Source organism: Ruditapes philippinarum, unplaced genomic scaffold (assembly GCF_026571515.1).
Source record: "Ruditapes philippinarum isolate M1 unplaced genomic scaffold, ASM2657151v2 ctg8371_1_1_1_1, whole genome shotgun sequence".
NCBI lineage: Eukaryota > Metazoa > Mollusca > Bivalvia > Venerida > Veneridae > Ruditapes > Ruditapes philippinarum.
Window position 1 is genome coordinate 1 of NW_026852371.1, and position 13,139 is coordinate 13,139.

Genomic DNA, 13,139 nt, shown 5'->3' on the forward strand with positions numbered 1-13,139 from the left:
TTTTTTGGCAATCGAAAACAAACGTTCATCTTGTACAAGATCTAGCCAAATATTCCTTCGATCAGCTGAAACTGTATCCTCGACAAAATAAACTTTCCAATAAACCATGACTTTCCAAACAAAATATTAATTTCGTCAAAGGAATTCTTATCACACGCATGATGTATTGTTCCAGTCCATCAACAAAACTTGAAGAACTTCGAAGAGCTTGAATGTCACACGCTACTTTAATTTGCCAATCCTTTTCCTGTATTTCCATATCTGAAACTATCTTCCATATACTTTCGTCCAGAAATGTAAGGAACTCTTGCGATTGTTTCATTTTTGTTAGTATGACATTTATACTGTCAACATCTCTGCCATGTGGGGAATATTTTATTCTGGTAAAGGACCAGAACAAAAGTGCAATCAAACTTTTGTTTAAAGGTCTTTTATTTTCTATTGCTTTTAAAATATCCATGTCGCACAATGTAGGTAAATCCGTGTCTGGAGCCTCGAGACTATCCAACATAACTAAATTCCAATCCGACATGAAGTTTAATTGAGATATTGCCTCAGAAGATCCTTTATACATAGGCGTATGCACAATAAAGTATACGTGTTTGCTTGGGTAGGATTTAGAAAGATATGCCGATCTGTGCCTTTCAATTATCGATTTTGTCAAAAGAATATGTTTGTCATCATCTACTATACTACACTGAATAATAAGGATGTCTGCCTGTGAATCCAAAGACCAAAACTGTTGAATTTTGTTTGAAACCTGTTTCTCAGATTTAAAGGTTCCTAGTTTTTCTGTTTGAACATTTTTGCAAGATGGACTATGTTGTAAACTTATGTGCATGCTACTGTTTGTGAAGACAATTGTTAGGATCCCTTCATTTTTTGTACTACCACTCAGATTTGTCAACTGGGAAGATATAAAACTATCAAGACCACAATGAATAGGTAAAGCAAAGTATGCAGCCTTAATTTCATCAGCCTCAAGTATTGCAGTTGGTGAAATAGCTCGTTTAAGACGCAATACTCCTTCTGGTTTAAAAATCCATAATAATTTTGATTTGCATCTGTCTATCACTGAAATACTTTCCTCACCTTGTCCTATTTTCTCTAGAGCCCGCTCAGTCTTCAAAACTAAAGATGGTACAAGATCTTCGCTATATACAGGGAACAGGTCTGTAAAGTCATAAGAACGTTCTTGTATGTCTTTGAGGCCTTTAATCCATTCATTTAATTGATCAACAAGTTTCTTTTGTTCAGTATTTAAGACGTCTGAAAACCTGATATATTGTTTCTCAAATCTATTTAAAAATGGAGGATCACACCGTTTCACTTTTGTTTCGTCCATCAACACAATGCATCGGAAAGATTTTGCAACTTGACAAATCGGATTGCTGTAAGCACCAAGAGCCACTCTACAATTTAGTTTATTGCCTATAACTGCGTAGTTTTGATTCAGCATGTCATATAAACTTCCATATATGTTTTCAAGGTCTTTCAAAATTAGTATGATCCCTTCTTCCATACACAAGATTATTCTACTAAGAATTCTGTAATTGTAATCATCGGTTAAGTCGTCTTCGAATTGGCTCCCAAAGATAACTTCTCTTGTTCTTCGACCTATACTATTGAGATGTTGTTCCACTATCCCTAGGGCTGAATCGCCACATGTTACAAGCAGTAGATGTCGTGCAATATGATCATTCACGTTTTCTTTAATCAAATCAAGTACATTCCTCCTGATATTGATATTTAGGTTAAAATGAACATCGAATATTTCATACAATGTTTTGCTTTCAGACGGGAGACCTCCAAAGTTCCTCTCAAGTCCGGATTGAACGACATTTGACACAAGATCAGTTTGAAGAGACCCCTGATATGTACTTACAGTTGTCAATTGTCTTGCAACATATTTTACAAGAGCATAAAAGTCTCGCAATCCATGAAAGTTTTTAAATCTAGTCCTATGACTGTATTCTTGAAATGACTTTGCTATACCCCGGAGTTCATTTTCAATGTCTTTAATTATTTCAGTATTTCTCATTTCTGTATTGTATTCTATGACATCAAGGAAAGAAGTTGTTAAAGAGGATCTACTTTCTGCTTTCTTTGTTGAATATGATTCACTTATTGCCTTTGCAGTATAATATAGCTCTTCTTCATCCATGTCCGTTCGTGAAAGATGAATAGCCCGATTCATTTTTGATGCATCAAGCGACCAATTAGATAAGCCTACAACTGCAACATTGGGCCTCAATTCTCCATCGGGTTCAAGTAGATTATGTAAAACCTTTAAAGGGTTAAATCTTGAAACTTCAGCAAGACCAATTTCATCTAAAATGACTACAGACAAAACAGAATCAGCACAATTTGATGACTGATAATTTAACGCTTTCGTAAAAACTTTTAATATTCCGTCCGAGGTCGATGATTCTGATCCTTGAAATGAAACGCAGTACAGTTGTTGAAGTCTTTTGAAAAAGGGATTTTTAGAATCTTTTCCTCTGAGATTACTTCTTATAAGTTGAATTGCAAGCGATTTGCTACAACCTGGCTTTCCAACTACAAATATTGGTATACGGTTGTAAATGCAAACAATAATAACAAAAACGTTTTCCATAAGGGCTGAGTTACATGCCGTTCCTTCCGGTAATTCCATTCGAAAAATGAAATCCTTTTGTTCCTCAACAATTATATCAGCAATGACATCATGACTGATATCAAATCCGGGAATTTTATTTTCCTTGAGCTTTGCCCGGAGTATTTTGCGATAGTCACTCCGAATATCCTTGCTTTGAAATCGGCAATGATAGCAATGCGCAAGCGATAAAATCATCGCTCTGACATGAAGATCACAGCTGAGCGTGTATTCATTCAATGGCTTTTTATTGCGAAGAATATTTTCAAACCATTTTGTCAAAATACTGCATCTGTTTACATCTCTTAAACTTACAGCATATGAACACGCCTCTTTTTGTCTAACAAATGCCTGCGATGCTGAAAGTAAATCCGAAAACAAATCGTGAAATTTTTCATTTGGAAACATTCCATCTACCATTCTTTTAATATACATTTTCTCATCGTTATCGTTCAGGCTACCGAAATCCCAGACATAATCAGCCATCATTTCTGGAAGGGGAAGTACTCTATAAACAAGTCTCGATAATTCGTCATTTTGTGATTTAATCGTAAGACCTGACGTAGCAATGTCTTTCTTTGACCTTAGCTTGTATGGATTGCATGCCCCCATCACAACTAAATTGGGTGGAATTGGTTTTCCTAAACACTTTTGATGACACAAAATTTCTGTCATGACGCCAATGCTTTCGGATGTGTTGATTTCGTCTAAGAATAGCCATTGCTCTAGATGCAGATGTTTTATAGACTCGGAGCAGTGATATTTGACAGTTTCAATAATAGTTTCTTCTGTGACCCCAGCATGAATACTCAGAACATCAAAATGAACGTCACAAATTGATGCTAAATAACGTACAAGTGACGTCTTTCCACAGCCTGTTTCCCCCATTATAATTACTGGGACGCCAGATTTTATACGAAGCATAATCAAAACCATTTTCAATAAATTATCTGGAGTCAATGCATAACCTGATGCTATCTTTGCCAGTTCAGAGCTTGGTAAAGGTTTTGGATTGTTTCGTGCAATTTTTTGAAGGAGATTTTGGAGCTCTCCTTGACTAAGAGCTCTGAAATCCTGCAATTCCTTATTCATTTGCCTACAAAATAAATCTCGAATATTGCATGGCACTTTGGACTTATCACGATAAAATGGTGACAAAGTTTGTATATTCTGACAATGAAAAACAAACATGAGATGGTTGCTATCCTCCCATCTGATCATACCTTTTGTTCTTTGCGTAAAATATGCGGATAAATCGCTCGAATTGGTTTTTGCATCTTCGTCATACTGTGTAGTTGATGTTTGGATATATCTACAGCTACTAACAGATCGTGATGCAAATTCTTTGGTACTTGTGGCCATTGCCATCACGAGGGTGCTTTTAACAGTTTGATCACCTTTATTACCTGTCATATCTTGCAATCGTGATACTTTAAAAAAAGGACTGCATGTCATTTTTTTTAACTGATCCGCAAATACATCTAAAGTCGCTCTAACCACAGGAAAAGACAAGTCATCTTCTAAATCAAAGAAAGATCTCAGTAATTTTCGGCATCTCTTTGTTGACAAAGGTTTGCACATATCTAAGTTGATATCTTTTCTGTCAAGACATTCGATATCAAAGAAACTTAGGTATTTGCATACGATCTGAACGGGGCTTTGTATTTCTTTGCTTACAAGAAAGTCATCAAATTTGTTCCATTTAATGTGCTCTCGGGAAAACAGCAAAGCTGTTTGCAATGAATTTCTTAACGATTCATTTATTGTGTTTGCTATTTCTAACACAACACATTTTGCTCTTAATGCAACTGATATTCGCCCAGCTGAAACATAGCGTAAAATTAAAAGCTCAAACAGAAACGTATCAAGTTCCTTTGGGTCATCAACTGTCCCAATATCAATATGTAAAATATGGTATGTGTTCACCTTTAAAGAATCCAGCCTTTCAACTAGCCTGAGTTTACGACTTGTTCCGCTTATATGAAACGTAGATACCACCTTTTTCTCGATATGCGCTTTCTTAAAAACTCGACTTGTCTTACCCATACCAGCTAAGTCTGACGTTAATGTAACCACGTTTACATGTTGAATTTTGAAAATGTCTTTAACTAATACATCGGAAACTGGAGCTACTGATGTTTTATGCTCCTTGAGCTCTTCTATTATTTGGTGACTATTTGTACCTCTACAAACAAGTGCAAGTAGAAAATTATCAAACTTCTCTGAGATTTGTCTTAAAATATCAAGAAAATCTGCATATAACTCACTCGGGAGAAGTTCAACATTAGCAATACAGTATAATGGCGTTTCTTTGTAGAACTCGTTGGCCATGACACACCTTCTCACTAACAGGTCTACTTCGTCTAATGATGTTTCTTGAGTGCAAAATAGAACTTGGTGAGATTTCGGCATTTTGTTTACTGTATTTGCATATAAGGTGATGACTGTTCTTACTGTGTATAAACTATTTTCGTCTAATTGAGCTAAAAATAGTTTTCCTTTTTGTACAACATCTGTCATTTTGAGTGATTCCGCTTTACCTTTCGTTAGAAAAACGTTTCTGTGGAAGTTTTTATTTTCTGAAAGGCTATGGTAAGATTTATGTAGTGCCATTCCTAGGCAATGTAACCAGGTTGCACTATTGCATGGTTGAGAAGTTCCGTTTTCTTCAAAAAATGTGTGCTTAAGTTTGGTTGCTTCTATACTTGGACAAATGAAATTTAAAATTGTCTGAACAGTACATTCAAGTGTTTTATTGATTTCCGTTTCCATGTTCTCACACGTACTTAAGTATTGGTACAAAGAATGCAGTCCATAACCATTAATGAAATTCATAAGGTAATGTTTCCTCCTCTCCTCTAACAACTCTTTATCCCACTTACTACATTCCTTTGCTAGCATTTCTATTTCGACTGGAAGAGCTGATGATTCAACTTTTTTATCGATCACAATATACATGCAATGCCCTGATGTATGCAGTTGGGAATATATATCGGCTAGTTCTGTACTCTTATCAACGTAATTAACAAATGTTTCCACTTGTTCTCTAGACAGCTGACTGCTTAGAGATTCTTTGCTGTCTCTGTTCATAAGAAGTAATGAACGACTTCTTAAATCGCTTAGTTCAGCTTTTTGTGTTGTAACAGTTTTCTCATTTAGAGTGTATTCTGCCTGCAGCTGAACAGTTTGTGTTTTATCATTTAACTGAAATTTGAACAAGCCACACTCAAGTATGTTTTTCACTATTTGTTTTGTTTGCTCCCCTCTGTTTGCTACATTGTTATATAAAGACCTAAGACTGTGAATGTTTTCTACACACTGCTGTACCTTTGCTGGCAATGATAAAGGTTTGCTTATTCCATTCACTTGAACTTGTAAAACGCTTAACATATGTTGACAACTTAGGTTCTGCTGCTTGAGAATTGGAAGAAGCAATTGTTTAATCTCAATAAGACCAGAAACTGTTGATTCTTGTACCTGTTGCTCAGATATATCTTCAACTGCGTCAATAAGATTTCGTATGTCCTCATCCAAAATGTCCCTCAAGAAGTCTATAAGAGTTGAACAACCTCCTATAGAAGTCATTATATCAAATGTTGATTGCGAAAGTTCGTTCACAATAGAATAAACCATTTCTAACGAGGTATTCACTTGTAAGAAGGTATATTCATTAACATTCCCTTTCAGCAATTTTTCAAAGGATTCAAGAGCATCAGTTAATGTTTTATCACCTGTCAAACTTTTCTCAAATGCGGTAAGAAAAAGGCGAATACTTTTGACTTTCGAAGCTATTTCACCTATTCTGAAAATTTTATGTAAGGCATTCCATGTAGAATTGCCATATGATATACCCAGTGTCTTTTCTGCAATATACTTTTCCATATCAATATCTGGTTTTGATGACGAACTGGTGGAATTCATAATTGGTTTACTGTTGAACATATTTAATATGTCTTTCATGCTCTGATCCTTGTCTGTTAAAAATCTCTGTATGTTATCTTTATACAATTGTAAACCAACCATCTGCACCATTTCAATGTAATCTAATGATGACTGCAATATGGAAGCGTTTTTTTCTCCTTCCACATCGGCTGTATGTCCAAATTCCGGATTTGTATTAAAATGAGGGCCATGATCTTCAATTGGTTGCCCAGATAAAGATATGTCAGCATCACTTCGTTCCTCTATAGCATTTTCAAGATTGTCACGAAGCAAATTCCAGAAAACAACTGACCTTACAACAGTTATCAGCTGAAGACAGGTGGCTGGTATTTGTTCCATTGATTCCCATAATAAATGACAAGTGTTTCCAGTAATGTTTCCGCTGTATAATTTTGCTTCCCTTGCTTTTACATCATCAATAACTTTTTCAAAGTTTCTTGGAACATTACCCGCCTTGGATTTAATTGTATATAAAACAGATCTTACAGTTTCAATACGTTTAATTTCATCATCAAATATTTTCATGTTTGAGTCTATGCATGTCAGTATATCTTGAGACCCGCATATCAAACCAGCAAACTCTGCTACTTCATATTTTTTGTTAGATATGATTTTCATTAATTTGTAATCTATCTTTGAAGTGGTCAACTTCTCGACAATGGAATTTCCACACTGAAAGATTCTGATGTAAAAAGGATGTCCTTTGATTCGTTCTCTAAACTCACCCTGACATTTAAGCAGGACAGTGCAAAAGCGGTGCATCTTCAGGATGATTAAAAGAACTTGTTCTTCGGATTTCAGCTCCACTGAATTGGCATACTTGTCGACAATCAAGTATATGATATCAGCTATAAATCTGGAAGTTGAAGCGAGATACGTAAATAAAATTAACAAACCACTATGCGATATATTTTAAGTATTTATTTTAATTAGGATTGAAAGCTATGAAACATATTCTATTTTGTATTTATACATTTTGATTACAGGAATGTTGCAATATTGGCATTTTAAAGGATCATAATGTTTCTTTTAAATCGTTACTCTATTCCTTATATTAAAATAACATTTCTAGCAAACACTGCTTTAAGACTGATAGCTACGAATATGCAAGATTTATCCGGCCCCAACAAAGCACATAACAGTTTAATGTTTATTAGTATCAGGTTATTTGTGTTGCAAGAAAATATTTATTCTACACTCATTAAAATATAAATATATCAAGTTTTATAATAACTTGTCTCAATTTACCTTCACTGTTTGTATTTAACTTTATGTTAAGACAAAAAGGCCTGCATTTCAACCTAGCATTGCAACAAAATTTCAAATATATACTTGAAAATTAAAATTAAAAGTATAGTTTGTTTCTCTGTTCGGAATAATTTACCAAGATCAAGATATCCATTTTACTAGGAACATGGTTATAATACTACAGTGCAATTGATACTTTTATACAGTACAAATGCAATTAATACTTTTTCGAAAGTGTTTAACAAATAATAAGATTGATTGTTTTTTAAAAATCTTTACTTTAATCTAAAAAGGAAGATCCGTGAAATTAAAGGTTTGCATTGGGTAAAATAATTGTTTCTCTTTAAAGTTTTATGTTTTTCTAAAATAGAAGATAAATATTCCACAAACATATGTAAAATTATCTAACCCTGTTTCTATCCTTAAAACACCGTGAACGGAGAATGGTTCAAGGAGTTTTAAAACGTCGGATCTTGCATCCCTTCCTTCTTCCAAAACATGTTGCTTGAATGTCTCAACCAAAACATCATTGATTAGGTATCTTTCGTATGCATCACATTCTTTTAATATACGTTCCACAGTGCTTTTCTTCAGTTCAGTTATTAAGATATCTTGTGTTATTTCGACGACTGCTATTTTTTCAATTATTCCTTCGAGAGACAATATGTTGTTCAGTTTCTGACAAACTTGTTTTATGTCGCGCTTTCTTGTGTCCGTTTCAATATCGAAACTGTTGTTATACCATTTCTTGAAAATTAAGGGGTCTAGAGAGTTGACTACCTCAGTATACTCTTGTAAACCAGCGAGAATTATGAACAATCCGGAATTGTGTCTGAAGCTTGCAATATTATTTAACAATTTCTTTCTACTCTCTCGTGTTGCAAAAAGAATAGAATTTGTTGTTTTGATGAACCTTTCTAGGTTCTGCAAAGCTGAAGATTGTACAAGTTTTAAAAAACTTCTTTCAAATACTTGCACAAAGGGTTCAACGTGACATGTTAGTTCGAGAATTGTGTCCCAATAATACAGAAATTTTCCCAGTTTGTCTATACCAAGAGTTGTTCTAAGTATCTTTTCTATCCGTTCTAAGGTTACTTGTTCTACATTTTCTTTCAAATCTTTCCATGACTCTATTTTCTTTTCTAAAACTATGTCATATGTGACAATCAGAAGATCAAATGGAATGGTCATAATTACATCTGTTATGACACGTGATTTTGCGTCCCCAAATGATTCTGACTGATAAACTTTTGTAAGAAGATTAACGACATTCTTTGCATTAATCTTATCTGCTGGGATTGTATCCATGGTCTTTATACGTGATATTGCCTTTTCCAATTGCTCAACCCTAAAGAAAGGGAAGGCAGAATTCAGATATAACGTATAGTATTGTTTCGTATCAAAGCATGAGTGACACAGACTCAAGACAAAGTCAATTACTGTCTCATTCCCACAAAATCCACAAAATACTGCACGACTAAAGCAATCAAGATAATGCAATAAAATTGAAAAGTATTTTTTCGGTATGTGGATCTTTTCATCTTTTTCTTCTGTTTCAGCTATCGCATGCAAAATTGCTATCATGGTAATCTTTTTGTTTTCTGTCGAAGACTGTTCGTTTAAAAATTCTAACAATGTCAATATGACAGTGTTTGTCTCGTTAAAGCTCAAACGTTTAAATGGTAAAGTTTTGATTTCCATTCTTGCATCGATTGCGCTTAAGTTTTGATCGTACATATCTTTTACATGAGATACAATGCCTGTAGTGAACTCCTTTTTACCCCAGCAATCTCTACGTGTATATCCTGTGTCCAGTAGAAATTTATTTCTTTTTTCTATTCTAGCAAAAATATGTTTCCTGTCATAACTATAAAGTAGCTCTTCCTCAAGATTCGTTGGAAAAGAAACTTTTCTTCTATATATATGTGCACATTTAGAAGACTGTATCAAAGGTATTCTGTTTCCAAGAAATAGCAGCCTAAAATCTGATCCATTATTACAAAACAATACGAATTGTTTTGTCATCAGATGAACCTGTAATTAGATTTGTCTAAACAAAAATGCATCGATAAAAAAGATGGATAGTTTTGAATCGCCTAGGCCTAGCATAACTAAAGGAACGAAGTTATTAAAAAAAATATTTTGGACATTACCATATTTCTTAGAAAACGCTTAACAAGACTCGAAATACTTGTCGACATATTGGGAAGTCTCTGCAAAAACATGCCTGGACCGTTTAAGCAGAAACATCCCTTGGTGAGGCACGAAGAGGTGTTTAAAAATTAAAATAAATTTATTACATCCCTGAGATTTTATCAGACAATCAGGGCATTACAACTATAGTCTTTACAATGTTCAAATAAATTTTAAAATCATATGCAATTCTGGAAAACGGTATGTTTTTCGGAAGTAATGAAACACGCAAAAAAATGAAAATTGCAGGCACCATTTAAATGAGTCTGTTCATGAGAGATAATATAAAATTGCACATCACGCCATTTAATTATAACTTGAGCATTATTGAATTGCCAACGAATTAATACTTTAAAGGACCAGCAAAATGAAAGAACAATAAAGTAGAATGGGGGTAATTTTAAAACACAGCATCTGACACCAGCTTGAATGAAAATTCTGAAAATTGGGAGTTCCATTGGAAGCTTTAAATAATGAAAAATTGCAAACTTGGTATTGGAAAATAGGACTTTTTTCGAAGCAATGAAAACAACAAAGAAATTTAAGATTCATTATAATATTCTAAAAATGGTTCAAGAAAAAATGATTTGGGTTGTGTGGTTTGTTAGATGAATGTAATTGTATGTTGAGTGTCAATAATTAATTTGATTTAATTTTCATCAGGATGATATTTCTGTTAGTAAGAGTCTCCTCAGTTCTAAAAGAAGCCCTTTCCAAATGTTCATGGTTTAAGTTCACGATTGAAATTATCGATTTTTCCAGAACCCTACAGTGTTCTCTAAGGTATGCAACTAATCTATGTCGTCACTTTTTCAGTTCTTTTAAAGCTTATTAAGTGTTAATTACTTTAAAACATGACCTTGATCTAGGAGGTAGCTACCTGGATGCGCATTGCACATTGTCATATACTGGTAATCATTTTGACTTGGCCGTTTTAAAACATTTTTAAGATTTTCTATTTAAAAGATACAATTAACGGTGCAAATTGTACACGAAAATGTTACAGATTGACGAACTAGAGATTGACAAAGTTATGCTGTAATTCCCTCTCCGACATGCGCCAGGATATTAATAAAGGACAGTTTTATTAAAACAACTTTTTTGACCGTAAAAGTATTATATAATCATTTGTATAACTAGATTTGGGAATCAAAAAAAAAAATGTTGTGGTTAGGAAAGAAACACATCGACGAAACTTGACCAAAATGTTTTATCGTATGTTTTGTTTTTATGGTACCCCAAATCAGTAGCATTTTGACCTTATGTGTATCATACTTAAAGCTTTTGTAAAGGTCTACCAGGTAATGCTTCATGATGTTGTGTAATAGAACATAGTTTTTCTAAATTCAAATAGTTCAATGTTTAAGAATTATTTATTTTCTGAATGCGTAGAAAACATTCAAATTTAAGATGTTTTTAATACAACTGCATTTTGACAAGCTCAACTTGTCATTCTTTAAGGGAATTTACTATGTTCATAAAATTTATTCTATCTAATTAACAGTAATTTATATAATTTAAACCTTCACATTTCATCATTTATGATATAGTTAAAATTTATTTGATTAAGTGACTGGTCGTGTAACTATGCAGGTTATCGGGCATATTTAGCTTTATTTTTAGAGTCTTGACTTTTGTAAATCCGTACAATTTTGGGCATATCTAAACAAAAAGAGCTCTAATCGTTCTTTTAACATTTCATTTCTGGCAATCCACGTTTTAGTTATTTTCTTAAAAGACGACATAAAATTGCTAAAGCCATCTAATCATGATCATTATATATTACTTATTTAACACAATTCACATTCATAAAATGTATTGATTTTCATAAACTCATAAGTTTTTATTTCGTTGAGATTTCATTGAGAAGGGTGTACACACAGCAGTGACTACACGGACGAATAATGTCTACCAAATATAGACAAATGCATCTTACAAGAAATGGAAAACACAAAATTATTATAACACAAATAATCATCAAGCTAGTTCTAGATATAACAATTACAATAATTGGAGGAAGAACAAATTGTGCTAGCATAATGGTGTTAGTGGTCATCGGGCGCTTACATGGCTAATTTAAAAATATGATTCAGAAAACTGAAATTCACCTGCCATAACAGAGTCGGTACCAGGAGATTAACTCAGAAAACGCTCATTTACAATAAAGCATAATGTGTTTACCCTTACATCTATCTAATTAGCACTGGTGCTAATAAATTAAGATGCTAACTTGATACCGGCAATAATTTCATTGCGTGCCTATATGTCACTTAAATATAAATTTAAATCGATCGTCTATTTTAGGGCGCGATTTTATGTTAAACACTATCATTAAAAAGACAAAATTGAAATAATTGAAAGAAAATGGAGATAAGGATAATTCCCAACTTACTGTAACAGTCACTGTTCAAATGGAAATTAGTACGGGTGACTATCCTCCAATGAAATTAAAACCCGTGTAAAAACGTAAAAGACTGGATGACGCCATAAAAGAAATGTTACAGGTGAATATTAGTAAACCGTTCCATAGTCAGCCTTTTCTTTTAGTCAATAAGAAAAGACAATACAAAGCAGTTCAGTGTCGATTTCAGGATACTGAATATAATTTAGTTAGGCAAGCTATCCATTGCCAAGAAAAGAGATTCCTATTAAAGTGAGTGATAAGTCTAACACTGCCTTTGCTACAACACCGAACGGGTTGTTCAAATGAAATTCTATGTGGTTTGGTTATCTAACAGCCCTAGGTATTTCCAAAGTCTTGTGAAAATAGTTTAAAAAGACTGCGAACGGACATTTTGCTGTCAGTTATGTTGATTATATAATTGTTTGCAGGTTAAGTTATGAAGAGCATATTGAGCATATAAAAACTGTATTTCAATCTCATTTTTAAAAATGCCAATGTTCATAATCAGAAACAGACTACTTAAGCTTTAAAAGAGGTAAATATGGAAAAAAGCCTTACACACGGAAGATGACTACTATAGGAAACTTAGATCCGCCTACATGTTCCCATTGGGTGACAGGCCTTCGTGGAATTGCAGGATACTATATGTTCATTTATTCATTCTGGTACTCAAAGGAATAAACAAATATTTGACCATTCATAGATCTTACGAAGAAA